The 26,332-nt window shown below is 42.1% G+C and overlaps 1 protein-coding gene across 2 annotated transcripts in view; it reads right to left on the bottom strand.

The window, feature by feature from the left end:
• Positions 1-15,821, bottom strand: part of ndp (norrin cystine knot growth factor NDP) — a 47,929-nt gene extending 32,108 nt beyond the window's left edge. The window contains exon 1 of one of the 2 annotated variants that reach the window (XM_028023938.1): positions 15,498-15,821. The gene's annotated coding sequence lies outside the window, so the exon portion shown is untranslated. Of the gene's footprint in view, positions 1-1,059; positions 1,220-15,497 lie in introns of those variants that run through there. The other variant, XM_028023939.1, reaches the window with a different exon arrangement.
• Positions 15,822-26,332: the final 10,511 nt, after the last annotated feature.

Below are 26,332 nucleotides of genomic sequence, written 5' to 3'. Positions count from 1 at the left end.
GCTCCTCCATGGGCTGCCACCCTCCTCCATGGGCTGCCACTCTCCTCCATGGGCTGCCACCTTATCGTGGTGGAGGGGTTTGAGTGCCCCAATGATCCTAGGAGCTATGCTGTCTGGGGCTTCATGCCCCTGGTAGGGTCACCCAAGGCAGACAGGTCCTAGGTGAGGGACCAGACAAAGTGCAGCCCGAAGACCCCAATGATGAAGGAAAACCTTGGACTTGGTGTTCCCTCGCCCGGACGCGGGTCACCGGGGCCCCACTCTGGAGCCAGGCCTGGAGGGGGGGCACGATGGCGAGCGTCTGGTGGCCGGGCTTTTACCCATGGAGCCCGGCCGGGCTCAGCCCGAAGAGGAAACATGGGCCCCCCCTCCCATGGGCCCACCACCCGTGGGAGGGGCCAAAGGGGTCGGGTGCACTGTGTGATGGGTGGTGGCCAAGGGAGGGGACCCTGGCGGTCCGATCCTCGGTTGCAGAAACTGGCTCTTGGGACGTGGAATGTCACCTCTCTGGTGGGGAAGGAGCCGGAGCTAGTGCGTGAGGTCGAGAGGTTCCGGCTAGAAATAGTCGGTCTCACCTCGACGCATGGCTCTGGTTCTGGAACCAGTCTCCTTGAGAGGGGCTGGACATACTTCCACTCTGGAGTTGCCCAGGGAGAGAGACGTCGGGCAGTAGTGGGCATACTTGTTGCTCCCCATCTCGGCGCCTGTACGTTGGGGTTTACCCCGGTGAACGAGAGGGTAGGATCCCTCCGCCTACGGGTGGGGGGACGGGTTCTGACTGTCGTTTGTGCTTACGGGCCGAACGACAGTTCAGATTACCCACCCTTTTTGGAGTCCTTAGAGGGGGTACTGGAGAGTGCTCCTCCTGGGGACTCCCTTGTTCTGCTGGGGGAACATCCTCGGCATTTCCTTGTAAATCACAGTTCCCCTTCGGAACATGTGTTTTCGTTAAACAGACAACAGGTCCTGGCCTTACCGTGAAGGAAAGCAAACAGAGATAATGACAGCAGTGGTCCGGCAAGTAAATACCCTGACAGGCCAAATAAACTCTCTTTTTACCTGAAATGTGGTTCTGGTCCCGGTCCAGCAGCGTCCTATGTGATTAACACTTCGCTGAGCTGGCCAGACGTCCGGCGAGGCAGGGACATCTCTCGGTACAAGGTGTCTACACATCATAACTACTGTCTCTTTTTGGCCGCTCAGGATCATAAGCTCTGAAAGCCGCCGACAGCAACGCACAGCTATGCATGGCAGCTGTTTCAGATAATGGGTGAGGCTTTTAGGATAATAATCAGAGTGAGTTCATTACAGCTCCGTGAGGATGAGAACTCCAGTCGCATCGTTGGTCGGAAAGTGAACGAGGTCGAGAGGGTTGAGGAAGGACGAGGGCCGCGTTCGGACTCCTCTGCCTGAATTCACCCTCACCCGTCCTGCTCTGACTTATAGAAAGCAGCTGGATCATTTTGACCATCCTTACCGCGCCACAGACACAACAACATAACCCCAACTCAGGCTGTCCGCACATCCTTAGAAAGTCTTAAATTCATGTATTTAAAATGAAGGACTTAAAATGTCTTTAATTTATTTTAAAAACGTATGTGGACCTTATATAAGTGAATGACAGGTCTTAAATTTTGCAGGTCGTGGTAGGTACTGGATGGCTGTGTGCCGTTTGCATTCTTTATAGTCCATAAAATGTTTAGAAAATCTGCTGTGCATAATAATTTGGAACAGTACATTTTGAGTTTTTTATTTTTGATAAAAATACTGTTCTCACGGGGAGCTTTGTTCAGTAAAATTTGATTTATACTGTAATAGTTCATGACTTGAAAATTATACTGACCATCATTTGCATTGACCATTTAAGAAAATCTGAGAAAATATCACTTGCATAATAATTTGGAACATGGTTTATTCAATGCATTTTCTTTTCTTATAGGACTTTACTGTCACACCAAAGGTTGAGTCAAGACATCTTCATTGTCCTGTGATTCAAGCTGCTAATATACTCTTGGTAGCAAACAAGCTAGCTATGGGTTAGATGAAAATATATCGCCAGTTGGCAGGACAACCTTCGTCTTCGCCAATGGTTCACTTCTGTGGCTCAAAGTGTTTTGGGATACGTAGCTGCGGGTTTCCAACCTGTACGATGCGACATGCATTCTACAACGCGCCACGTACACAGAGGCTGCAGACCTGGACGCTGCCATCCTGAGTTCAACTCCCGTTTTTGGTTCATTGCCACTTGTCTTTCTCACAGAAATGTCACAGTTTTGCTCCCATGGCATGGTTAATGCCCCTGAAAAAGATTAGCGCTGCTACCGCTGGAATTGATCTGGGAGCAACACTTGATGCGACAAACTCTGGAGTCAGACGTTTTGTGAATTCTAAACATGGTGGTCAAGCACCAGACTTACTTATTGAAGAATTGTATTTCAATAAAAGCTGCTGCTATGGAGGGAAATATAATTTTTCTGTCTTGATACAGGCCTTGAATGTCATCCATAATGGTCTTACGTTTGAGTTGGTGAAACCAGCAGAAACCCAGAAACTGTTTCAGTCCACATCTTACTTTGATCAATCACTTGGAATTACCCTCATCTTCCTCTCAAGCCCCGCACTTGTATTTCTAGTAATCACAAAAAAAAAACTAATCCTCCTTGTGTTCCACTTTAAAGTACTTTTTTTTCCTACATCCTTTTTCCATCATGTCCTCATTCACACCAAACTCTAAGTACTCATACTATTCTGTTGCAGTGCAGTGTTCTAAACTTACCTGATTATGTTTGGAAAGAGTGCTGGACCCAAACCCATGGTGTCACCTTAGGTCCTCACTGTTTTCATTACAAAACCCAGCTATGCTGGCAGCACAGCCCCGCAAAATACAACAAGTCATTCATTCTGAATTACCCATGAAATTTCACCTCCTTTAAAGTAAACTACTTCGCTTAATGACTTGGAAGTAAAAAAGGCTCCAAGAAATAGACCACCGCCAACAAAGACATTTCCAGATGTTTCCAGTTGATTAGAGGGGCGGGGGCTGTTTGTTGTGTATTATAACGATATAAATAAACAGAAATGAATTTGGAAGGCAAAGCCAACTTACAATGTCGTTGTAAAAAGCGAATACATGAGGTCAACTGCTTTCTAAAACATGATGTAAAGTTCTGCTCTTTTTTATTAACTGGTGCACTTTATAGGGGCAGTGTTATGCAAAATGGTATTTTTGACCTTTATATTGTGTTTTAAATATATTCCCTCATCAAAAACATACCTGGAGTGTTTTCTTAATTCTATCATGCATGTGTGAGAAATCCTTCAATCTCCTGTGTGAGAAATCCTTCAATCTCCATGGCAACCACTTATCTGTGCAAAACACCTGGGTGGACCTAGCCCCGCCTTCAATGACGAAGCTCCTCCCCTGAACTGCAGTTTCCAAGATTCTGAGCTTCTGCCTCACAGCGCAACCCTTACTCAGCTCCTTCAGACTAGCCAGCAGCAATTAGCAAACACCTGCTGGAACTACCATCGGAGCTCATTATAGGAGCTACTTATCAGTGAAACACTGGTAAAAATGTTAAAAGGCTTATAGAGGACCCATGTTGTGATGACTTCCTGATGCCCTGAAGAGTTTCAGAAAAAGCAGGAGCTTTTTATAGAGACAGAGGCCCAATTTCAAAGAGTTTAATTACAAAGTCAAATTTCTGTTAAGTCATACTTGACATACAGCAATTTTATAGCAACTGAAGTGAACATAGTTTGTTGATTGTGCTACAAAATGGCACTATGTTCCTGAAAAATACCTATTACTTTCCCATTAAGAGTATTGATTTATGTATTGGGCCATTTACATGTCTCCGCTTTATTTTTTAACTCTGAGTTTAAGTCTGCCAGGATTAACAGGCAGCAATATATATAATATACCTATCATGTTGTCCATGGATGTATATAGACAAGTCAAAGCATAATTAGTGAATTATTTTCACTAATTAACTAACACTCTTTCAAATGGTTGAGAAACATTTTCCAGCTATGAAACGAAAGAAACTTTGTGACCCATTGTGAGTTTGCTAAAAACATCACTAACATCTCCTGCCATCTTGTTATGATGAACCCAATACTATCTTTTCTCCTGAGCCTAATGTCATGAATGGGCCTGCTGAGTACATTACTAAAGGTTTGGCAAAGACTCGGCGTGTTTGTCAATCCCTGTTTCCCCATATTTACACCAAAACACCACAATTATGAACAATGCTTAATTGGCTGGAGGTAACACACATATACAAACTTTGTTAATTTCACCAACAGTATGATGGTCCCTAACGGCTCCGTTTTAGAGCATCATGTTTCTCAGCAGTCTAAAAAAACCGAGTCAATGACTAAACAAAATGTCAGCCCCATCCATCTTTCCAATCCCACATTTTTTCCATTAATTTACTGGTTTGTTTATGCAATTTCTCAGAAATTTTTTTTTTTACCCTAACTGAATTATTTTTTTGCCATGATTTGAGGGTCAAACCGCAACTTTATCAGACACTTCATACATACAGCTGACAAATAAGTAATAGTAAAGCCAACTGACCTCAGGAATGGAGACAAAAAGTCTGCAAAACCCGACAGAAGCTTTGTTTTATGATATCTTCAAATCTTTTTGAGTGTAAAACCCCCCTGTCTTTGTCATGTTATCTGTTCGGCAAGCTGAGACATTCAGATCTGTTTGATTTTCAGCTAGCCTCACTCATAACTAGAATGTTTTACCCTGGAGACTCACAATATGGAGAGTCCAAGCCCATAATGGAAAGTACCGAAGATCTCCGGGGACGGAAGACGTTTTAATAGGAAGGAATTATCATTTTAATTTCAATATTAAATATTTGTAGCTTATAATTATTTAGAGTCAAGGCAAACGTGGATTCCTCTTATGGTCAAACAATCACAAAAGTCTAATAATCTTCTAGAAGTTTATGTGGATGTTATTTCATAAACTGGATAATCTGCCAGAGTTGTATTAGACGGCTGACTTCATATAAATGAAAGGTTTTTCCAGGGAGGTTGGTTGTAGGAAGCAGATTGTAATAATGACCATCAAATTTAAATACCTAATATTAAACTGAAAGTACTAGCTGTATCTGGGCAGAGTTAGAGCTAGCTGATGGAAAAACAATGCATGGGCCTTCTAATATGCAGTAAGTGTTTCAAATCTCATAGTCACTGTTACAGACCCAGGTTTATGGTAAAAAGCATCTGTATTTAATGTAAATAACCATCTTATTATCAAGTTTTGCAAATATGTACATTTTGTACAGCTCTAAAACGGCACAAAAAATTGACGTCATCATTCACAACTTCTTCCGTTTGTTGATGAGCAAGTTTGAAATTGTATTGGAAAAATCAAAGTCAATGGGAGAAAACCCAGATAGCGCATTGAGGGGAGATTAGAACCGAGAAGAACTCCGTAGGAAGGAAGCGGCCAGGCTACAAATCCACAGAATCTACGGTGCTGAGACATGATCAAAGGATCAGTCATGGGAAAGTGTTAAACTTAGTTCACCTTTAGGGACTTACCAAATTTGATACATGTAATCGGGTTGTTGATGGGAGCTATTGTTGATTGTTACTTACTGGGTTTCCATTGACAATAAAATTGTGGAAATTGTAATTATGAAAATATATTTCTTTAATAAAAACATCCCAATTGTTTTTTATCCAATGTTTCTTGTGCTAGGAGGAAGTGGTTTTTCAATCGTATTGAAATGTCCTGTATGTATTTCGCAAAACTGCAACGGTTGTTGTTGGTCACAAGTCACATGACCAACAACTGGATGTTACTGCAAAAACAAAGAAGACGATAAGAAACGGCAGGAGGGGATGTGCTGTGGTGGCGCAGGGGTAAAGCACAACCCACATAAGGAGGCCTTAGTCCTCAACGCGGCTGTCGCAGGTTCGATTCCCGGCCTGGCGACCTTTGCCGCACATCTTCCCCCTTTCTCTCATTACCCACTTTCCAGTCAATTAACTATCAAATAAAGGCCACTAGAGCCAATAAAAACCTTTAAAAAAGAAACGACAGGAGGATCATAGTGTGACATATTTATTCATGACTTATCACTTGAACAAACTTATTCCCATGTGATTTGAACTGCATTTCATATTTAACAAAAACACTGAAATTGCAAACTTGCATTGTGTTTTTTCTGGCAGAAGGTTTTGTGCACATTTATAGTGGAAACGCAAATACTGACTGAACACTGGTTGGCTCATCTCTTTGGTCCTTCAGTCTCATAGGACAGAGAAGAGAACCCTCTCGGTTTGCAAAGGAGGTTTTTATAATATAACTTCCCTAAATAATATGGAGTTGTGTTCTAAAACTCCAGACTCTTTAAGGTTGGGAGGAAGGAAATACATCTTGAGGGTTGAGGAAGTGGAAAATGTTGCACTTGTGCTTCGGCTCAGTGATGGATGTGTCTGAATAAACCCATAAGAAACATTAAAGTTTAAGCAACCTGTGTCGGGATGACTTATCACCACCACCGTGACGGATTGAACATGCCACTGATGTTGGGCCTGGTCTCTCCAAAAAAACGACAGGCATGATTAACCGAGAGTCCGCTCCCGTGGTTCAAAGAGTGGAAACTCATTTGTGGTTTGCACAAGCCTTAAATACCAATTGCTGAAACATGCTCAGGGAACTAAAAAGGCAAAATGTCACAGCCTTTCCCAAGTAATGACGACATGAAAGAGAACGAGTTGCCTCATTAGGACCTCTGGATATAATTTCTCATCAAAAATGTATAACCAGGTGCTGAAAAGTGGCACTGCGTTCATTAGCTGTTCTGCTTTCGTTATTTCTTCACATATTCAAGAAACCTGACTTAGAGTACGTCCTGAACATGAATGATAATGTCCCACCATCAGTTATTAATGGTTACTGCAATGGAAACAAAGCCCAGAAACAGAGAATGGCAAGTTATTTAACTGGTGATGGAAGTACAGAACCTTGTAAAAGTATTGACAGCCCTTTAACATTTTGTCCTATTACAACCACAACTAACCCCTAACCTATCACTGAGAACTAGAAGGGTGATGTTGTCAAAATTTCTAACAAATAAAAATCTATAAAATATGACACACATTTGTACTGAACCCTTTTACTGTCATATGCCTAAATAAAAATATTCCGTAAATAAACGTATGGCTCCAAAATAATCAAATATGCAGGCGATAATCATGTGATTCTTATTTTTATTCGGCCATATTTTTGTTTTGTTTCGTGTTGTTAGTATTGTGGTAAACTCTTGTGCTAAACGGCTTTTTATTCTTTTTAATTTAGTAACTTGATATGACCCTTTTGGTTAAAAAAAGCTTTTTATTTATTATTGGAAAGAAAATAATTCTATCTTTTGGAAGAAACTGGTTACATTGTGTGTATTGCACTGTAGTATGTTGTATTTATAATGAATGTACCTGGAAGGACTACAGATGAAAACTAATCTTTATGGTTAATTCTGGTATATTAGGTGCACTGTCTCTTTTGTAATAAAAAAACAACACGATAAAATTCTGCGAAATCTTTAGAGGTCAACTAATTATTCAAGTCCACCTGTGTGTAAATTAAAGAGGCAATATTATTTGGATTCCAGCCAATTAGTGCAACTTTATAGCACATTCAAGTATGTCACTTTCAGTTGTTATAAAATTGCTGTATATATAAAACATATCTTAAACGAAAATATACTTCCTAATTTAATGACTTGAAATTGGGCCTCTGTCTCTTTAAGAAGTTCCGGCTCTTTCTGAAGCTCCGCCTACAAGAAGTCCTCACAACAAGGCTCCTCTATTAATAATTTTACAACACTTTCACCAGCATTGCACTAAGTAGCAGTTCCTCTAATGAGCTCGGCACATGCACAGCTACAACCAGGTGTTTGCTAATTGCTGCTGGCTAGTCTGAAGGAGCTGAGTGAGGGAGGAGGGCTCTGTGAGATGAAAGCTTGACAGTATCTAAGTCCTTTTAACCTTGTTGGTATAACCTTTGTTTTTAGCTAGACAAATTATCAAGGACAACAGATGGAAAATAGCCCTTTGGCTAATTCTGCAAAAAATGTTAGTTAATGTGGATTGATCCTACCAAATAAATGAAATTAAACAGTCAAAGCTTCCGGATAAAATCTGGGGAAAGGTCCAAACACTTCTCTCATCAATCTGACCAAATTCCAGGTGTTTAGCTAAGAACAATAAGCTAGCATGTTTGTCTCCAGGTGAGCAAACCTGATACAAACATACACCAGAAGACTTGTAAGAGTAACTGTACTATTGTTATTCATATACGACATATGTAAAAAGTCCAAACTTAACAGAGCTGCATTGGAAAGTGTGGATCCTGCCGTGGATCTCCATCTTACTTGTGTTGTGACTTCGATGACTATCAGTCCAATCTCTCCTTTACCACAAATCTCGACCTTCAAAGCAATAACTTCAACAATTTGGCGCAACAGCCCTAAAATCCAAAGACATCTCAGCTTTAATCGACCAATATGGCGTTCGCGCTACCCCAGAGCTAATTAAGCGCAGAGGCTGTGGGACCAGACCAGAGGCACACTAAATGATTCAACTGCATCCAGTTTATGAAACTTTAGACCAATATCTGGGTCTGCATTAACTGCTCATTAAAAGTAATATCATCTTGCGTGGATCAAATCTCGTTAAGCAACTTCCATCTCTGTTATGTAGGTTCGACTTCAGGGGCCTTGCTGAGGGGCAGATGATTTATGAAAGGCTCAGCTCACATAAAAGAACCAGTACTGCATAAGCATAACGAGGCCCGTCCTTACATAAGGTCCTCCTGCTGGGAAAGCCTTTTGGATTTGGAGAGTTATGAGAAGTTGAGTCCCAGCTTAATTTCTGAGGAAGGTTGATGTGCTGTCCTTCGAAGCGACGGTGGGAAAAAGAACTCCCACTCTCACCCACGGTACACTGGTGGATGAATGTGTCTGTCTGCCCCTGTATCTGTGTGGATTTAACAGTTTGTTCTTAGGTATTGTAATAATTGTCGAGTTATGTCACTAATCTTACTTCTGGAAGAAATCAGAATACGTTTCCACTGTTTAGCGGCTAATATAGCTAATATAAACACTTAAAGCTTGTTTTGTCTTCATTATAAACCTTATATAAGACTTTTAATTTTTATGCGGCTCCAGAGAGATTTGTTTTTTGTTTTTTTGATCCAAAATGGCTCTTTCAACATGTTGGGTAGCCGACCCCTGGTTTAGCAGTAAGACGAGAAAGAAAGCACCGAGAAGTTTAACGTAGTTAGTTACTTTGTCAATAACCGAGAGACGGAAATAAATTGATAGTTACTTTTATAGAAATCATAAAAAAAAACGATTTAGTAATTTTGGGAAATATTTCTTAAAATATTTTTCAATTCTCTAGAAAAAACTAAGGCTGCGTTCACACCAGCCCTGTTCAGTGCGTTTGAGAAATCCTTTAATTTCCCGTGGCAACCACTCGTGCAGTGCAGAACACCTGGGTGAACCTAGCTCCGCCTTTGAAGGCGAAGCTCCTCCTCTGAGCTGCAGTTTCTAAACTTCTCAGTTGCTACGTCACAGAGCTCCCCTTCCCCACAATCCCTCCAATCAGCTCCTTCAGACTAGCCAGTAGCAATTAGCTGGTGGAACTACACATCTGCAGTGTATACGAGCTACTTCTCAGAGCAACGCTAGTGAAAACGTTGTTAAAAGGCTTATAGAGGAGCCATGTTGTAATGACTTCCTGAAGGCAGAGTTTCAGAAAGAGCAGGAATTTTTAAAGAGACAGAGGCCCCATTTCAAGACGTTAAATTAAGAAGTACACTTTATTTTAAGTCATATTTGATATATATAGCATTTTTATAACAACCAAAGGTAACATAGTTACTCGATTGTGCTATAAAATGGCACTATGTGGTTGGAAAACATATAAAACTGCCACTTTAACTTACTGCCAGAGAACGACTGGATGCTTGGGGGTTTTATTGCATTTGGACTGCAGGAGAGACCTGAATGGAAATACAAAAATGTGCAGAAAGTAAATTTTGCATAATAGCTCCTCTTTGAGGAAAAATGAGCTATTACAGTCCCGAGTGCATCCCCATCAATAACTCTGCATCACCAACTGAGTGTTATGTTCCATGAGTTTCCAATTATCCATCCATCTGTTATCTTCTGTTTAATCTGAGGTCGGGTCATGGAGGCAGCAGCCTAAGCAGAGAGACCCAGATTTTCTTCTCTCCTGCTACTTGGGGCAGCTCTTTTAGGGAAATCCCCAGGTGTTCCCAGAAACATAGTCCTTCCAGCATGTCCTGGGTCTTCCTCTGGGTCTCCTCCTGGAACACATCACCAAGTAGGCGTCCATTCTAACCTTTTACCTGAGCCATCTCAACTAGCACGATTTGGAGCAGCAGTAGCTCTAGGTCTGGTATAAGCCAGACCCAGAGCACTGACTCAATCAGGCCAATCAGTTGGGCCAATCAGGGAACAGAAAGAGAAGCTGTGAACAATGACGATGATTTTCTGCACCGTTTTAGAATTATGGTCTGGCTATAGTTTTAGCAATGGCAGCGGAGGAAGTGAAGAAAGGTGTTCAGTCTGTGTTGGCCACACTTCCAAACATTGAATTAACATCAAAAGCCACATGGTTCGACTCAGCACTTCTCTCTTCTCAGTGGAGGATGTCTGTTTACAACGCAGACAATTTCTGGTTGGCTTCATAGCGTCAAATTTGCGCTACATATGTCGCCGCCAAAAGTTAATGACTGGGTAAAATGTCAAATTAAACAGAATCCACGGCACCAGGAAGCAATAGCTTGTCAATAGCAAACCATAGAAGAACAGGCTGGTTTTTACCAGGCCACTGAAGCCTTGTTAGGTTAACTGGCGAGTCCAGAGTGTTTCCTACATTCTCAAGTCATCTGCATCAGGAAACTCTTCCCTCCTCCCAACCACCAGCCAGAACAAGATGCTGAGACGGTTCAGCCAGCAGACAACAAGTAGGAGGAGTTAATGATTTCATCTGATTATCATGTTCACTGTGAATATTCATCACTGTTCTGATGTCTTTACGTTAATGAAGACTCAAACAGTAGATCAGTCAAGAGTACCATCACGCCTCCTAACCGTGCAAGCCATATGTTGTGTAAAGTTTCTACATTCCAGTGAAATGTGTTGTTTTTCCCGGTGGGATGCTAGTATAAATATCCTCTGCCCACCTGGCTTATGGGAAGGGTAGCGTACTATTGTGCAGCGAACTCCACTCAGATGCCAGTGACCTGGTGGAGGAGCTAGCCCTTCCGACGGATCCGCGCCTTCATCTCGTTAGGTCAGCCGGCAGCTGTGGCTGGTGCCCAGGGACAGGCCTGTCTGTGGCAGGGGTGGGGTTGGAGGGGCTCAGTTATGGAGCCCCTGCAATCAGGCTGAGAAAACAGGTGTGTGAAAGGGCACTGGAAGATGAAGAAGAAGATGAAGTCAGAGTGAAGTTGCAGGTAGATTAGGGAGAGTGCTACGTTCCGGAGCCCCTCCATGTCTCCCTTTCATCTCTGCCACATCGCTCGTCTCCCATTGGCTGGAGCGCCCAGAGTTTACGTCATGATTTTCTGCTCACCTCCCCACCTGCCCTCATCCCCAGCCTCACCCCCTCCATTGTTTCACCAGCTTTTAATAAACTAAAGGGCAGATTCCTGACTGCAGTGCAGCGGGTTGAGGCGGGGGGAGCGTGAGGATGGAGGGTGTAGAGACCTGTCCTCCAAACACACACAGTGTATGCACAAAAACACACACACCGTTTGGCATGCGGCGTGCCAAGCTCTTCCACTGTCTACTGACGCCAACACACACACACACGCTTCTATACTTCCTCTCTCTCACACATACACACACACCCTCACCCTCTCCACGCGCCAACCTCCTAAAAGCTAAGCTCCTCACTAAATATATCCCCTTCTGTAAAGATAAGACAAACAGTGTGGATTTGAGCGCGCGCTACAACCAATGACAGGCAGCCGTGTGAGCCAGGGCTCAGCTTGTGTTAGCTTTGCACTTAAGGCTTCTCAGAAACTTTGGTGACACAGAGGACACGTTTGCATGAGCATTTGCAGATTTCTGTCTCTCCCCAGAGACGCCGCTGAAGCGGCGGCAGGAGAATGGGGGGCAGGGGGGGACCGCTTGTGGTGCAGATGCTTTGCTGTAAACGCGTTGTCCTAATGGTTTACCGTACGCACCACACGGTAAGGGTTGGTTTACGGTATAAAGGTGTGTTTAAAACATTGCTCATGGGAGATTGTTAAAGTCGTTTTATTGAGATGCCAAATTGATCAGCTTGTACGACATTACGCAGCGTATTGGGAAACCTTCCCTCACTTGTTTCTGCAAGCAAAGGTGAAGCTTTAGGCCTGAGGAGAGATGAAAAGTTTTTAACTCAACCTTATATTTTCTAGAACAAAAACTCAACTCATCAATATGGGGGGAGAGGTGGTTTATTTCTCTAAAAACAATTGGAAAATGTCTCGTTATAAGTGAAATTATCTCCCAGTGGAACTCAGACTTTTTTTTTATTAATATTTGTGTTAAATATTAAGGAATTGCTGACTTAAAACAAGCTCCTACATCTTTCTGAAAATTTACTCATAAGTTAATTTAGTTTTATTTCAAGTGTACTGAGATATTATCACTAGAAACTAGACCCAAAACACTTGGTAAGATTTTGTGTTTTTGTAGTGTGGGTTTGAATACTACTTTCATGCATTCAAAGTACAATTTAAAACATATATTTTTCACTCCATTTTAAATATCGAACTATGTTGTCATTTGTAGACGTAAATAAAACAGACATCTTGAATATTTAATTTAGACATAGTTGGCGATTTATTATTAACAGTCTCAAAGTCAGCAAAGCTATTATTAAATGTGACCTCATGACGGTTCAGTGACGGTAGATAAAGAATGACTGACAGCATAGGGGGAATATTCCTTTTTGATGAAGTCATTTCTTAGGTCAGTAGGTTGTTTTTTAAGGGTTTTTAAATAAAGGTTTCTCTTTTGACACATGGCTGTTTTGAATGTTCTATGAAGGTATCCAACTTATATTTAGATACCAGAGAGAAAGTTGTACGGTGGCGTTCTCTCTGTAAAGCCACCCGCAAATACCTAAAATCCACAAATACTTGAGTTATAAGAATCCTTATAACTGCCTATTTTAATAGTTTAAGTGCTAAGTATACCCTAATATATGTATTAATGTCACAGTGGAAACGTTCTTAGCAGTACCGCAGAAGCTAAAATGAACAGTCTTCCTTATCTCTCTCATGTGTTTCAGCCAATCACTGCCAAGAAAAATAAATGAAACCATTGCGCCATGTCATTTCAGCTTCCCAAAATGCACTTTCTGTCTTATATTTGAGCAATAGGTGAATAGGTGAATCCACAAAAACTGAAATTGTGAAAAGGCAGGGGTCCATTGTACTGACCGCATTTTTCTCCAGCAGCAGAACAGCTATTAGAACTTCCCTCAAATGTTTCCGCACAGAAACATTTGCTAATTTACCTTCCTTAAATGAAAGACAACATTGGCTGTTTGGTAAGTCAAGGAATGGAAACTAAATTAGTTCCAAAGATCTCGCTTGTTAACGTAAAACTTAACAGGTTTTACCTTAACAGGTTTTACGTTAAGTTTTAACGTAAAACTTAACGTAAAACTGCGTTGAAAATTGTGGTGAGTAAGCTAGGAGCAGCATGCTAGCCCACCACTTACTGGCTACCAGAGCAGATAGTCTGACTAACACTAACCGTGTTAGTGTTAGTGTTAGTAGCATGTTCATTTCAAAACATGCTACTTTTTCAGTCTTTTCTTATATGTTCCACCACTTTCCACTTTTTTAAAACAAAAGAAAGTCAAACTTTCTTCTGGTTTCAGTCATTATCATTACTTATGCCTTGAGTAGCTTTTTAAGTGTATTTATCAACAGTAGAAGACATTTTCTGTTAGATAAAATCAAATAAATCTATTTTATCTATAAATATAATTTATTGTGCTAGCACAATAAAAGATTGTTAAATATTTACTGGAAGTTGTGAGAATCTCATGCTCTACCTGAACATGTAACTGCTCTTCAGATAGAAGAAAAAAAGTGACTGCAGTGCTTGAACCAGATCAAACCTCTCTTGGTTACAAGCCTGAGGTGAAGCGAATGCAAAGTGGAGCTGGGTCTTTAAGTTTTACCGGATCGGACCCGGGTTCTCCAGATGCGGTAGATCAGCCATGGTGGCACTGGGGTACCTTTAGAGGTTCATGCACAACAACCATTTGTCAGAAGCACATTTCCACAGTGGTGGGCTGTTGTGAAAAGAATATTGAATCTTCACCGTTGTCTAAATAAATAGACGCACAGCGGGCCTCAGGGAGAGGAGAGAGAGAGAGTGTGTGTGTGTGTCTGTGTTTCCGTGCATCTGCGAGAGTATGAAACACGAGAACTCAGAGATAAAAACTAAAACTGCGCTGCTCTTCTTGCCGGATAGTTACCGTCTCTCCGCACCTGGCCGCTCCGTCTCAAACACACCTCCTACTCGCTTCGGTCACGTTTCCCATCTCCAAACGGTTTTAAAGCGATTGGAAGTCGAAGGCCAGGATTCTAAAATCCTTTTTTTCAGACTCCGTAAAACTGTTTCTCATCTGGTGTCACCGGAAGTTGGAAAGGGATGCTTGCATCACTCTATCTCTTTGGCTCGCCTCTTGGGTCCGTCTGGCCGTCATTCTCTCTAACCTCTCTCACACATCTCGGTTTCATTCTGTTTCTCCTATTTATTGCGTCCTTCTCCGACTTTGCCAACCTTTCCTTCCCCCCCCCCATTCCCTTTGCCTGAGTTGTCTTTCGTGATTCGCCGATCTTTTACGGTCACTTCATTTTTCATCCAAACACCTTCTCCCTTTCCGACGCGGTCAAGTGGAAGTGGTAGCCCTCTCCTCCTGCCTACCTACCGCAGAGTCTGCTACGTCTGTCAGCGTCTCATACTGCCATAAGTCAGCAGCCTCCAGGTCCAAAACAACAGGCCAAGTCAATCACAGTCAAGGACATAACAGATCTGTAAAACACATAGACGTACACACAACGTGTACGTCCAGATGCGTGTGGGGGTGCGCACGCCGACACACACACACGCACACACACACTCCACATGAGCTCGCCTGCCCTTCTAGCTTGCCTGTCAGTACTTGATTAGCAAATCCATCAGTGCCAATGCAAACATGTTTCCTGCTTAAGCACATCAATCAGATTATAGATCCATGCAGAGCAGAAAATGCCGTAAACTAAAGACAAATGTGCACCTGAGCTTTGGAATGAGAGAGGGGAAAGTAAGCAGAGTCGTCCTTCAAACTGTTGCATTTGCAGCCATGCAGACATCTAAGAGATGATATGAGTCTCTAGAGGACGAGCTGTAAATGAGATGATCAGGTCCCGGTGGTCTTACCTTCAGTTGCAGTCAGCTGAGAGGCAGAGATCTTGCAAGCAAGACTGGATTTGTTCTACTATTGTTTCCCGGCCAGCTCCTCTTGTTTCTACCTCTCTCTAACACGCAGGGGATTGTCTGAGTGTTACTCTCTCCTCCCTCTGTCTCCCTCTCACCTCCTTCCTCCGCCTCTCCTCTGTCCCACAGTCACACGCTCCCCCGTTTCATCTCTGACGGGGAGATCGGCGGAGGGAGGGAGAGAGGGAGGCAGCGAGGCTGGATGCTCTGGCCGTGAGGACGCCCGTCACATGTGGATCGTGACACAGCAATCATATATTATACGCCCTTTCTTTTCCTCTATCCTAACGCCCCCCAATCCCCAAACCCCCCGGCTGTCCACCTCACAAACACAACAGCTGACACACCGACACGCTCCACAGCAGCAAATGGGAATTCCAGGCCTGGACGGCCCCACTCGCCCCTATTGGGAGGGAGTGGGGGGGAAGGAGGATTGACCAAAAGCTGAAGCCAGTTTTATGAGGTAGGGGTTATAAAACTGTAAGCGAATTCAGTTTATTTGAAAGCCCGTGTGGCCTTCCAGTTTATACAGCCTCCGCAGTCCCTTTCCTCAACAGACAAAGTGGAGAATCTTCACTTGACGTAATCTTTTAATAGGAATGAATGATATGAACTTAAGTTTTATCACGATATTTTGTGGTATTATTGCAGGATTTTCCCCAGTATATTATAACCCTGGTGGGCCACCACGCTTTACCTGCCCCTTCCCAACAGGTTAAAAGTCAATCGTTTATTTTAAATATGGATTTTTTTACACCAGTAACAGTGACAGTAAAGACAGATTAAGCTAGGTTTATAGTTGACATGCCAATTGTGCCGTCCCTGCATCTCCCCATTGGCTTCAAACGCTATTATTTCCAAATTACGATGCCTGCTCGTGCACTTCCAAATTTTTGTAACTTTTAACATTTTTTTCCACACAAAAACTGCCCTAGTATTTCTTAGCAGGTTTTCTGGGGAAGACCTTGTATTGTGATAACTATAAGAGTGAAAAGAAGAACTATTTATTGCTACTCTTTTTGGTAACTGCATCGTTGTGACTGCACGACATAGAAGTGATAGGCTACGTTCACGCTGTAGCCTGAAGTGACCCAAATCTGACTTTTTTTTTTGCCTTTATGTTCCCTGTATCTGATTTTTTTCATGACAGTCTGAACAACACAGATCCAATTTTGACCTAAATCTGGTACCTATCTGATCTTTTCAAATGTGACCCGAGTCTGTACGGCCAGGTCGCATTCATCCGATATAACGTCATTGACACCCCACCAAAGTCACTATTCTGCGTCCTGAAACGCGAAGCGAGAAGAAAAACAACTACGGTGAACGGTGGTGAGGATTAAGTTGTTAATGTGCTGCACAGCAACCTTAAAATCAAAAGATGCGCTCCACTCTTACCATTCATGTCGCTATGTGTGACGTTACTACGTCCTCTGCTGCGCATGTGGTTGTTTGTGGTTCACACAGGAGCTCAAATACAAATCACGTGTATTTGGCAATGAGAACGACCATGCAAAAAAAAAAAAGAAAAGAAAAAGTGGAGAAAATTTCTAAAATTACAGTAATAATCCTGACAATATAGACAGTTTTAGGTGGATGCAAACATCATTATTTGGAATTTATTGTTGTAACAAAAAATGCAAATCTTATGATACCTTCGTGCACCACACAGAGGTACCAGAAGGCAGAAGTTTAATATTAGGACTAAACACTAAGCATCAGTCAGACAAACAGCCAAGTTAGCTGTACAAGTAACAGATCCACCCAGAGGACATTTCACTTATCCTCCCTCGTAAACCGTCCGATTACATGACAGTCGGGTGGCTGCATGTTAGGAGAACATGGCAACAATCGCAACGGGGCCTCCAGTCGGATCTAAATGGTAACGTCTACATCAATCACTCTTACAAAACTCAATATAAAAACAGCCCGCAATGTAAAATAGACTGACTACGATCAATGGAAAGCTAATAAAACTCTGAAAGTCATACCCTCTGTGAGACTGTATGCTTGGCTGCTGCCAAATCATCGCGCTACACTGCATTTCATCAGTCGTCCCGCAGTTTAGGGACCATTTTCACCAACGGCATAAAGATCAAGCCTGACAAGTCCTTTCTCATCAGGAAGACTCCGCACTGCTGGAAGAGTCCGAGTCGGCCAAAAACCTTAAGTGTGGGATACATAAGACCAGGCGTGGACTGGGCCTGTCGCCAGAGGATGACTAGGACTAAAAATTAAAGGGGTTTTATGGTATTTGTGGGAAAAAATGTCTATATGTGTAATGAAATGGTAAGCTGACTTTAAAGCTGGAGTATGTAACTTTTATAACTTTTAACACATTTTTTAAAACTGTCACCATGTTGTGACAGTATAGTATGAGACATATAAACAGGCTCCTCTGCCTTCTCGCTGAGGTTTTACAGTCATCTGCAGAAATACACCAGAAACATCCAATCAGGAGCCAGGAGGATGGTCTTAGCGCTGTTAATCATCCACATCAACTCACTGCTCACACCCTGCCCCTTGCTCTCTGCTATGCTACAGCTGATTTACCACAATAGAGACTGTCCTGAATGCTAAAGCACGTTAGCATGGCCACTGATTTTTCTGGAATGGTGAGTTTGTTTCAACACCTTTAGCACATTGAGCAACACATACATAGAATGGTTGACAGCGCTAAGATCTTCCATGGTGACAGTTTTATAAAATATGTAAACAACATATTTTTGGAAAGCTACGGCAGCTTTAATTTTGCTATGCAGTAGAGTATTATACGGGAGATTGATTTTGTATTTTTTTATAATAAATAATGGTTAGGTAAGATTTAAAAGCATATTCAAGTTTTGATTTCCTTGCACACTGTGTATCTTCTCTCTAATTAGTGCCAGAGTGATGAGAAGAGATGGTTAGTGACCAAAAAAGTCAAACTTGTGCATTTTACTAGCCTGGCCATTGCCTTCCTACGCAATTCTGCACTATTCTAATCTCTCCTCACTTCTCCGTCTGGGCTTTCTCAAATTCACTTGGATTCCTCAAATAGAATTTCAACCAGGCCAATCAGCGAACAGAAAGAGAGGTTGTAGGCGATGATATCAGTTTTCTGCACTGTTTTATAATTGTAGGCTAGCTCTTGGTACCTAGCCAATTTTAGCAATGACAGCGGAAGAAGTGAAGGAAGCCGTTGAGTCCATGTTGGCCACACCTCCAAATATCAAATTAACATCAACAGCCGCCTCTTTCAGCTCGGATCTTCTCTCTTCGTAGTGGAGGACGGTTGTTTACAGTGGAAGAACTTTCTGGTAAGCTTCATAGCGTCAAACAGGCGCATTGCATACATAAAATAAATAAATAAAACTTTCAATCCTTCAGCAAGCCATAGTTTCTCAATAGCCAAGAGCCCAGACCCTTCGTACGAAGCGTAGAACTAGGCCCTGGCTTTTACCAGTCTAGTGTTTTACATCACTTGACCAAACAGGGAGGTGGAAAAGAATAACACTGGATGTGTGAGGTTACAGCACACGCTAACAGTCATTGGATCAAGCACAACGCCCACATGTAGACACACACAACGTCCTGGTATGTGGAGTCAAAACTCTCGGGGGGAAATAAGGGGAGCAAGCTGCTCCACACTAAGTAGGGCTTAGTGGGTCAAAAGTTTAAGAAGTGCAATTACCTGAAGGACCTCGGTTGACCCTCAAATTTTTCACCTTCTGTTCTTTTTAGCACACACACACACACCTTCAACAGAGGCGATTTACGGCCAGCAGCAGGAGGGAGTGAAAACTTATACACCACCAACAGGCTCCTGGAGAAAGAGACAAAGAGACCCACGTAAGCTCAGTTTGTGTTTTGAGTAGACTTTCAGGCATTGTAAATGATCACCACAGCGGGCAGTGTCATATTAAATGGCCATAACTCACCTGGACAAAATCTGACAGCTCCTGCTCAGCTTACTCAGCTTGGGTCCACACTAGAGGTGGTGACAGGGAGTAAATGGCTTCAGATGCTGTATCATAATATCGCATTAAGAAAATGTCCAAAGAAGCCAAATGTGAATCCCATCTGCGAAGACGGGAGGAGGGTGGGGTGAGAGGTAGAGAGCGGCGGAAAAGCCAGAGGATATATCGAGCAAAATGCTCGGGACCCTCTGAGATGACGAACCGCTAGGAAAGCAGCTTTCTGACAACTTGTAAAAACACTTTCAGATACTATAGCGGTAGCCGGTAATTGGACAGCAATAAAAAAAGACGTAAAGTTAGTGTTCTGTGACAGCTGTGGAAAGGTTGCTTGCTTTTTCACGGATTATAATAAACTCCCCTGCTTCCTGAATTGTTCAAATCCCTTCTAGTGATACGTCGCCTAGCGTTTCGCGCCATACCCAGAGGCTCCGATGGTTTGGGCCCGATGGTCAAATTGCAGCCGTGTTACATCAGCGGCTGAGTCGGTGGCTTTCGTGAGGGATGTCCGAGCCTGGGCGCAGCCCCACCTTGGCTGCAGGCGGCCTGATCCTGCCGTCACCAGGAGCAGATGAGTTGGGAATGAGTCTGACATGACGTGGGTCATCTTCTCATCAGAGCGGGATTAGCAGGGCAGGGTCAGCCCACAGCTCAATCACACCTGAGGTAAACATTTTAAAGTGTTCAGGCATGCCTGTGGAACATTAGCCCTTTTCTACTTGCTCAAATAGAGAATTAAAAAAAACAACAAATATATATCTCTAATGTAAGGAGACAACTGAAATAAACAGAAGCTAAGATGACCAGCAGTAAGAATTCACAATTTCAAAATGCAAAAATCTTTCTCACCAAAGTATTTTCTGTCATTCAAAACTTCATTCAGTTGCTATCAACTAGTAAACAAAGCATAAGTGATTATTCTCTCGAATGTGAATGCTTTGTAAGGTAGATATAAAAATTCTTTTTTTTTTTTCGCTCTTAAATAAATTTTTTTGTGTGCTGGAAATGTTGAATTTAGTCGTGTTCAGTGATTCAATAAATCACAGTTTTAGATTTATTGAATGTTTATTTTATTTGTGAAAACCACTCACCGATTTGTAGACTCTTCATCTGATTGATTGTACTTGGTTCTCACGAACTCAAGTTTCCTGTATCATCTCCGTCTCACCGATTGCTGCATTGCATTAACCTTTGACAATCTGACACTGGCAACAAATACTTATTACAGCAGCATATTGATCACAGATGTTATGTAACGGTAATGTTAAAGTTTCATCCCTAACAGCTGCATGTTATTGTTCACGTCCATAAATTTCACGCGGAAAGACGACTCTTTTACTTGCCATTCATAGCCACACTGCAGCAGTAGAACATTTTGGTAACAAAATGAAACATAGGTATTATTGATTTAGCACAGTGTGCCACAGCAAAGGGAAAATAACGCTTATACACTCCACTTTTCTTATCCTAATCTTTAATTTTTCCTTTATATGACCCTTGTTCTAAAATCTGAACCCTTTGTATTAGCTGTAACTGAGTTTACAGAGGGTATTTCAGCCACTCCATACCACGGTCTTTAGTCTTTAGTAAATATTGCAGACATAAGACTGGATGATCATTTTATTCAGAGGTTTGGAGCACACAGCTTCAGACTTTTTGGACTCCTGTTAAACAATACGTAGAAAGAACATCCTTCCCTTGACCTTTTTTTTTCAAGAAAAATAGTTTGCTCATCTGTTTGTTGACGACCTGACCTCGACTGACGTCTTTAAACGAACACTGAAGGAATCACAATGAACTTTTAAAAAACAATATCGATATATTTCATATTTAATTACAGCCCCCAAATTACTCAAGACGGTACAAATAAATTGAAGATGACAAGAAACCCCAAAGAAAGGCCGTATTTCCATAATCTCTGCAATGAAATTAGAGTCAAAGTCAATACATGAAGAATTTTTCCAAATTACTCATTTTCATGCCGTCTGAACATTGTCTGATTTGAGGTTGTAAATATATTTCTCTGTCAGTTTCCATCAGTGCTGAAGAGTCTGCTACCAAGCTCTTTTTCTCCCAGTGACTGAGATGTAGACTGACTGACAGACTCTCAGTCTTCATTTCGAAGATAGATTTTCAGCTTCATTTTAAGCTACATGAAAATATGGATGTGGGCTATAATTTCGGAGATTTATTTGGACCGGTGTGTAACAGAAAAAAAAATAATTAAAAAAAATGCGCCCTTGCCTCGAAAATAGTCTCCGCTGGGAGCCAAACATCTGACAAAAATGGTCCCACAGCTGTAATTTACAGCTGGTGTAGAATAACTTTCTGTGTTCTTGACCAGGTAAAGCGACGTCTGCCAAAGACAACTCGCATTTGATGAGTGTACCAGGTCTGGCAATAAGAGTTCAGGAGGAAACACGAGGCAGCGCAAAACACTCAGAATACACGGATAATGTCAAGCGCAGGTACCGAACAGAAACGGCGCTTCTCAGATGGCGAGGAGACAGACTTAATGGTTTAAACACTCGTTTAAAGGCATCCAGAGAGGGCCGCAGGCTAAAGGACAGCAGCGCCCCTGGGGTGGTGGTTCAAAGATAAAACAAGAGACGAATATGAGAAAGAGATTTTGGAGGCAAAACATCGCGAGAGCCACTCAGGGTTTCCCCGCGTGTACCCAATGCCCTCGTCAGTGGCCGACTTCGTTCAGCATCCTCCCTCGCTGCCCACAGGCGCAGAGGAATCGCTGGGATGAGGAACAGCAGCCAGAAACAGTCAACTGAAGCCGCCTTCTTCTCTGTAGAAGAGCCGCTACGGAGGAGAGCGGCCTCCACGGAAAACCACTCAACAGGCGCCCGAGTTGTGACGGTGGCGACGTTTTCATTACTAATTTGCGCAAAGTTTTGTCGACATTGTGACGGTGCGGTGAGAGGTTGGAGGAGGAGTTAGCAGCGGTGGTTAGCCACTGTAACCCGAATCAGCAGAACTCGCGGTTATCCACACTTTCACCTTATTTCACTTTGTCCATGTAAAGCCGGATCTCCACGGTACTGAACTTATATTATCTTCTCATCCATGAGAAAAGTAACAAAAGTTGAACCGCTCTGTACCTCAGCATCACCGATATTTCTCCTCTCTAAAACAACATGGAAAAGACTAGTTCTTACTCTGCACAGGATTAAAAGAAAGTGAAATTGGCGCCCCCTTGTGGTGATACACACTCAACTCTAGGAACAAAGCAGTAAAATGACTGTTACAATATTCTGCTAATACTGACAAAAACAGAATTTCGCAATTGCGTTGTTTCCATTAAGTAAGAAGCGCAAAATTGAAATTACACGTGAATAAGCTTGTTCACGCGATAAATCATTAGAAATCACGGCAATGTGCAGTAAAATTCATAATTCGGTCATGGTGCTAGCGCTCATCATCTATCAGCCATAAGAGGAGACGTCAGCGTCCTATTCAGGCTCTTTAGACTGCACTGCTTTGGGGAAATTGTCAGTGTCTTTATAGTAGTGTTATGGATTCAACACGTTCAACTTTTTATGAACTGCGTGAACTTAATTTATTTTTGTAATTTCAATTAGCCCAATTCTATAGTTAATGGGAATGCAGCTGACATGGCAAAAGTTATTCTCCCCGCTGTGATGCAGAGAAACACCATGAATTCCACACCCTTGATTCCTATAAACATGCACCGTTTAGAATGGAAAACACACATACCACAAAAATATGACGTCACTTAGTAATTCTCAAAATCTACTTCATTTCCTGGTGTTATTAGCCAGTACTTTCCAGTTTTCTAGCAAGGTATAGGAAAGAATGTAACAGTAGATTTAGACTTGCTGCTGTTTACTGTGCCTGGTCTGGTGCGACTCCAAAGTTCCCTGCAAGCTCAAATATTTGTTAATTGCACATGTAAACCGAAAGAAATTGGACTAAATCACGGAATTAAAAACATATTTCCTGTGAACTGGAAAACGAAAACCTGCTGCTTTGGAGGATCAGTTTGGGGGGGAAAAAACAACATCTGAACGCAGGTGCTCTGTGATGCATGTGTTTCCGTGTCCTTCCAGGTTCAAGACTTGTTGTCAGGAGAGAAGGACGGCACGCTGCCAGCAAACAGAAACTTTCCCCCTTCTTGTTTTCACATATCTGTTTAGACTTCATATATTAGCCATGACTCCATCAGACTTGCATTGAGCACCGTCGCCCACGTTAGCACACACGTGTGTGTGGGTGTGCGTGTGTGTGCGAGGATATTCTCAGATCCTCTCCACTCCAGAGACATGTTTGAGTTTCCTGCATATCGGTTTTTACAGTGAAGCAATCCTGACCAGAGCGGCAGTAAAGTGGAACAAGGACGAGGCAGGAAGAGCAGATTCCGTGCGGCACGCCTCCATGTTGAGCCTTGTGTTGAGCAGCCGCAGGGAGACAACAGGAAGCAGTCACAAATCACGTCAACACATTGCATGCTGAGAGGAGAGGGCTGGATCCGTGTTTGTGCTTCAAACTTTCGTTGCACATGTTAGTCACAATGGCTGAGTTCGGAAAACGAGTTTTTGAATAAAACTTAGACTAGTTAGCAGGAATCGGACATGTATTCTAGTATGTTACTAGGGGTGAAGCGATACAATAATATCACAATACGATATGTGATATTCTGAACACAATACAATATGTATCACAATATTTGGCAAACGATACAATTCGATGCACTTTTACGATTTTCTGAAAGATTTTAGAAGGACAGATTGATTTTAGTGACATTTTGTGTTCCATAGGCTTGGATTTAATTAACTGAAAACTGATTAACAGCACCAACTACACAATACCTGACTCTGATTGGACAGTCTAACAGTCTACAGCTGGACAAAATGAATCAAAGATGCAGTGAGAAAATTTGTTTCAACATTAATCCAGGAGCTGAGTGGGGAGATTATAAGCCTCTGTAGACTCTCGATATGCAAATGATTGCACTTATGTTTTTCTTTTGGACATACTGTGGCTGCGTTTTGGAGAAAATAAAGTCTTTTGGACTATAGGAGAAAGGCTTTTCTACCTTGGCACCCAGGGTTAGCCATGGCTGTAAGCTGTTTACTACTAGCTGCTGAGGGAGTGGGTCTGGCTCACCCCGTAGTGATCGACTCCTTGCAGCTGCGCAGCGCCGTCATTCCCCTGCTTGGATCTCTGAGTAGCTGCCTCTCAGACTGCCAGGATCTCATTGTACTCTAAGTCTCTGATACTCGTTGCCAGTTGCTAATAAACTGCTCTGCATGAAAACATCGTCAGCAGGAGCAAGAGGTGTTCATGGAAGCTGTAGCTATAAGTGACAGGTCAGAAAAGATGAGGACATATTCCTACTTTAGATGACATGCCGCATGACATTTTGTTCACGTTTTGAGCTGAATTGTAGCAGCAGATTGAAACTGACCTGGAGAAACTCAAGATAGGACAAAATAAACAGGAAGTGCAGACCGCAGTAACCGAGAATGTCACCGGTGAGTAAACGTAATGTATTGATGCTGATGAAATGTGGAGCGTTATTTAACTGCACTTCAAAGTTTTTCAAGTATATACATGGCATTGCTTTTATTAAGTTGAATAAAGTACTGGGCTGTGACTCAGTATTGGCCGGTTTCCATCCTAAAATGACTGTGTGGTTTGGCTCATCCACAGAACGAGACAGGCCAGACTGCATAGAACAATCAGGACTGACCCTCCCTTCATCCTCGACTTGAACAGATCTAATAATAATAGATTTTACTCATAATGCCTTGGATATTTTGAGCTCTCCAATGGGTAAAACGTAGGATAAAGAAATGGTTAAGTAACATCTAGGAAGACTTCACAATCCTGGACACAAACTGTTTAGACCTTCATCTTCAGGTGGCTCTATAGAGCGCTATTTGCAAAAAGCAGCCAACATAGGAGGAGATTCTATACCGGTACAAGTCTGTATGCATACATACATATTTATATATAAATACATATGACATTTATCATCTTAAACTGTTAGGGTTTAAAAGTTATTGCTTTGAACTATTTCACCTCTATTTCACTTTTAGAGCTTTTTGAAGCGTCATTTGCTCATTTTGAATCTGATCAAATCAACTGTGACAATGGCGTTCCACAAGGCTCAACGCTTGATCCTCTTCAGTTTGATTCATATACCTCACTGCTGTCATTAGACAACACAACATACAGCAAGTCACCACCTCTTTGCTGATGATACACAGTGAAACCTTTCGGTTTCCTCCATCAAACTTAGCCTTTTGAATAATGTCTTTTCTTGCTTCCCCGATGTGAAGTGCTGTCTGTGTAGAATTTCTTGAATGTTAAATGAATACATGATCAATTCTCTTGGAAGATGCCGATAGGCAGTATAATTAAATGTAACCTTTCACTATTTTTGTTGAATCTTGTGAACATGTCAATGAGTTTGATTGCGAATCTATGCTAATGTTTAGTTTTAGGGCTTAATATTTAAATGATGTTTTTTTTACAGGTTCTAAAACAATTCAAATCTAGTGTCAGGCTAAAAAAAATGTATCTCTTCCATGTCCAGATCTTCGCAGTAGCTTCCAGTCATCCAAAGAACTGATTTTCAAACCGTTTTTGTTCCTAAGCTAATAGCAGGACCTTCTGTAATTTGCCTTTGGGGAATATTTGGGCTCATAATTTAATCCTAATTGCTTTTTTAATGGATTTCACAGTGAGAACAGAGGAAGGTTCATTACAGATTGATGAAACCCTCCTCATTTAATTACCACTAAATTTTGAAGTTGAGCAAAACATCTGGTCTAATCCTGAAGGATG

The sequence above is a fragment of the Xiphophorus couchianus genome, chromosome 7, assembly GCF_001444195.1.
Source record: "Xiphophorus couchianus chromosome 7, X_couchianus-1.0, whole genome shotgun sequence".
Taxonomy (NCBI): domain Eukaryota; kingdom Metazoa; phylum Chordata; class Actinopteri; order Cyprinodontiformes; family Poeciliidae; genus Xiphophorus; species Xiphophorus couchianus.
Note: the sequence above shows the minus strand (reverse complement) of the source record. Positions and strands in the feature narration are given on the sequence as shown.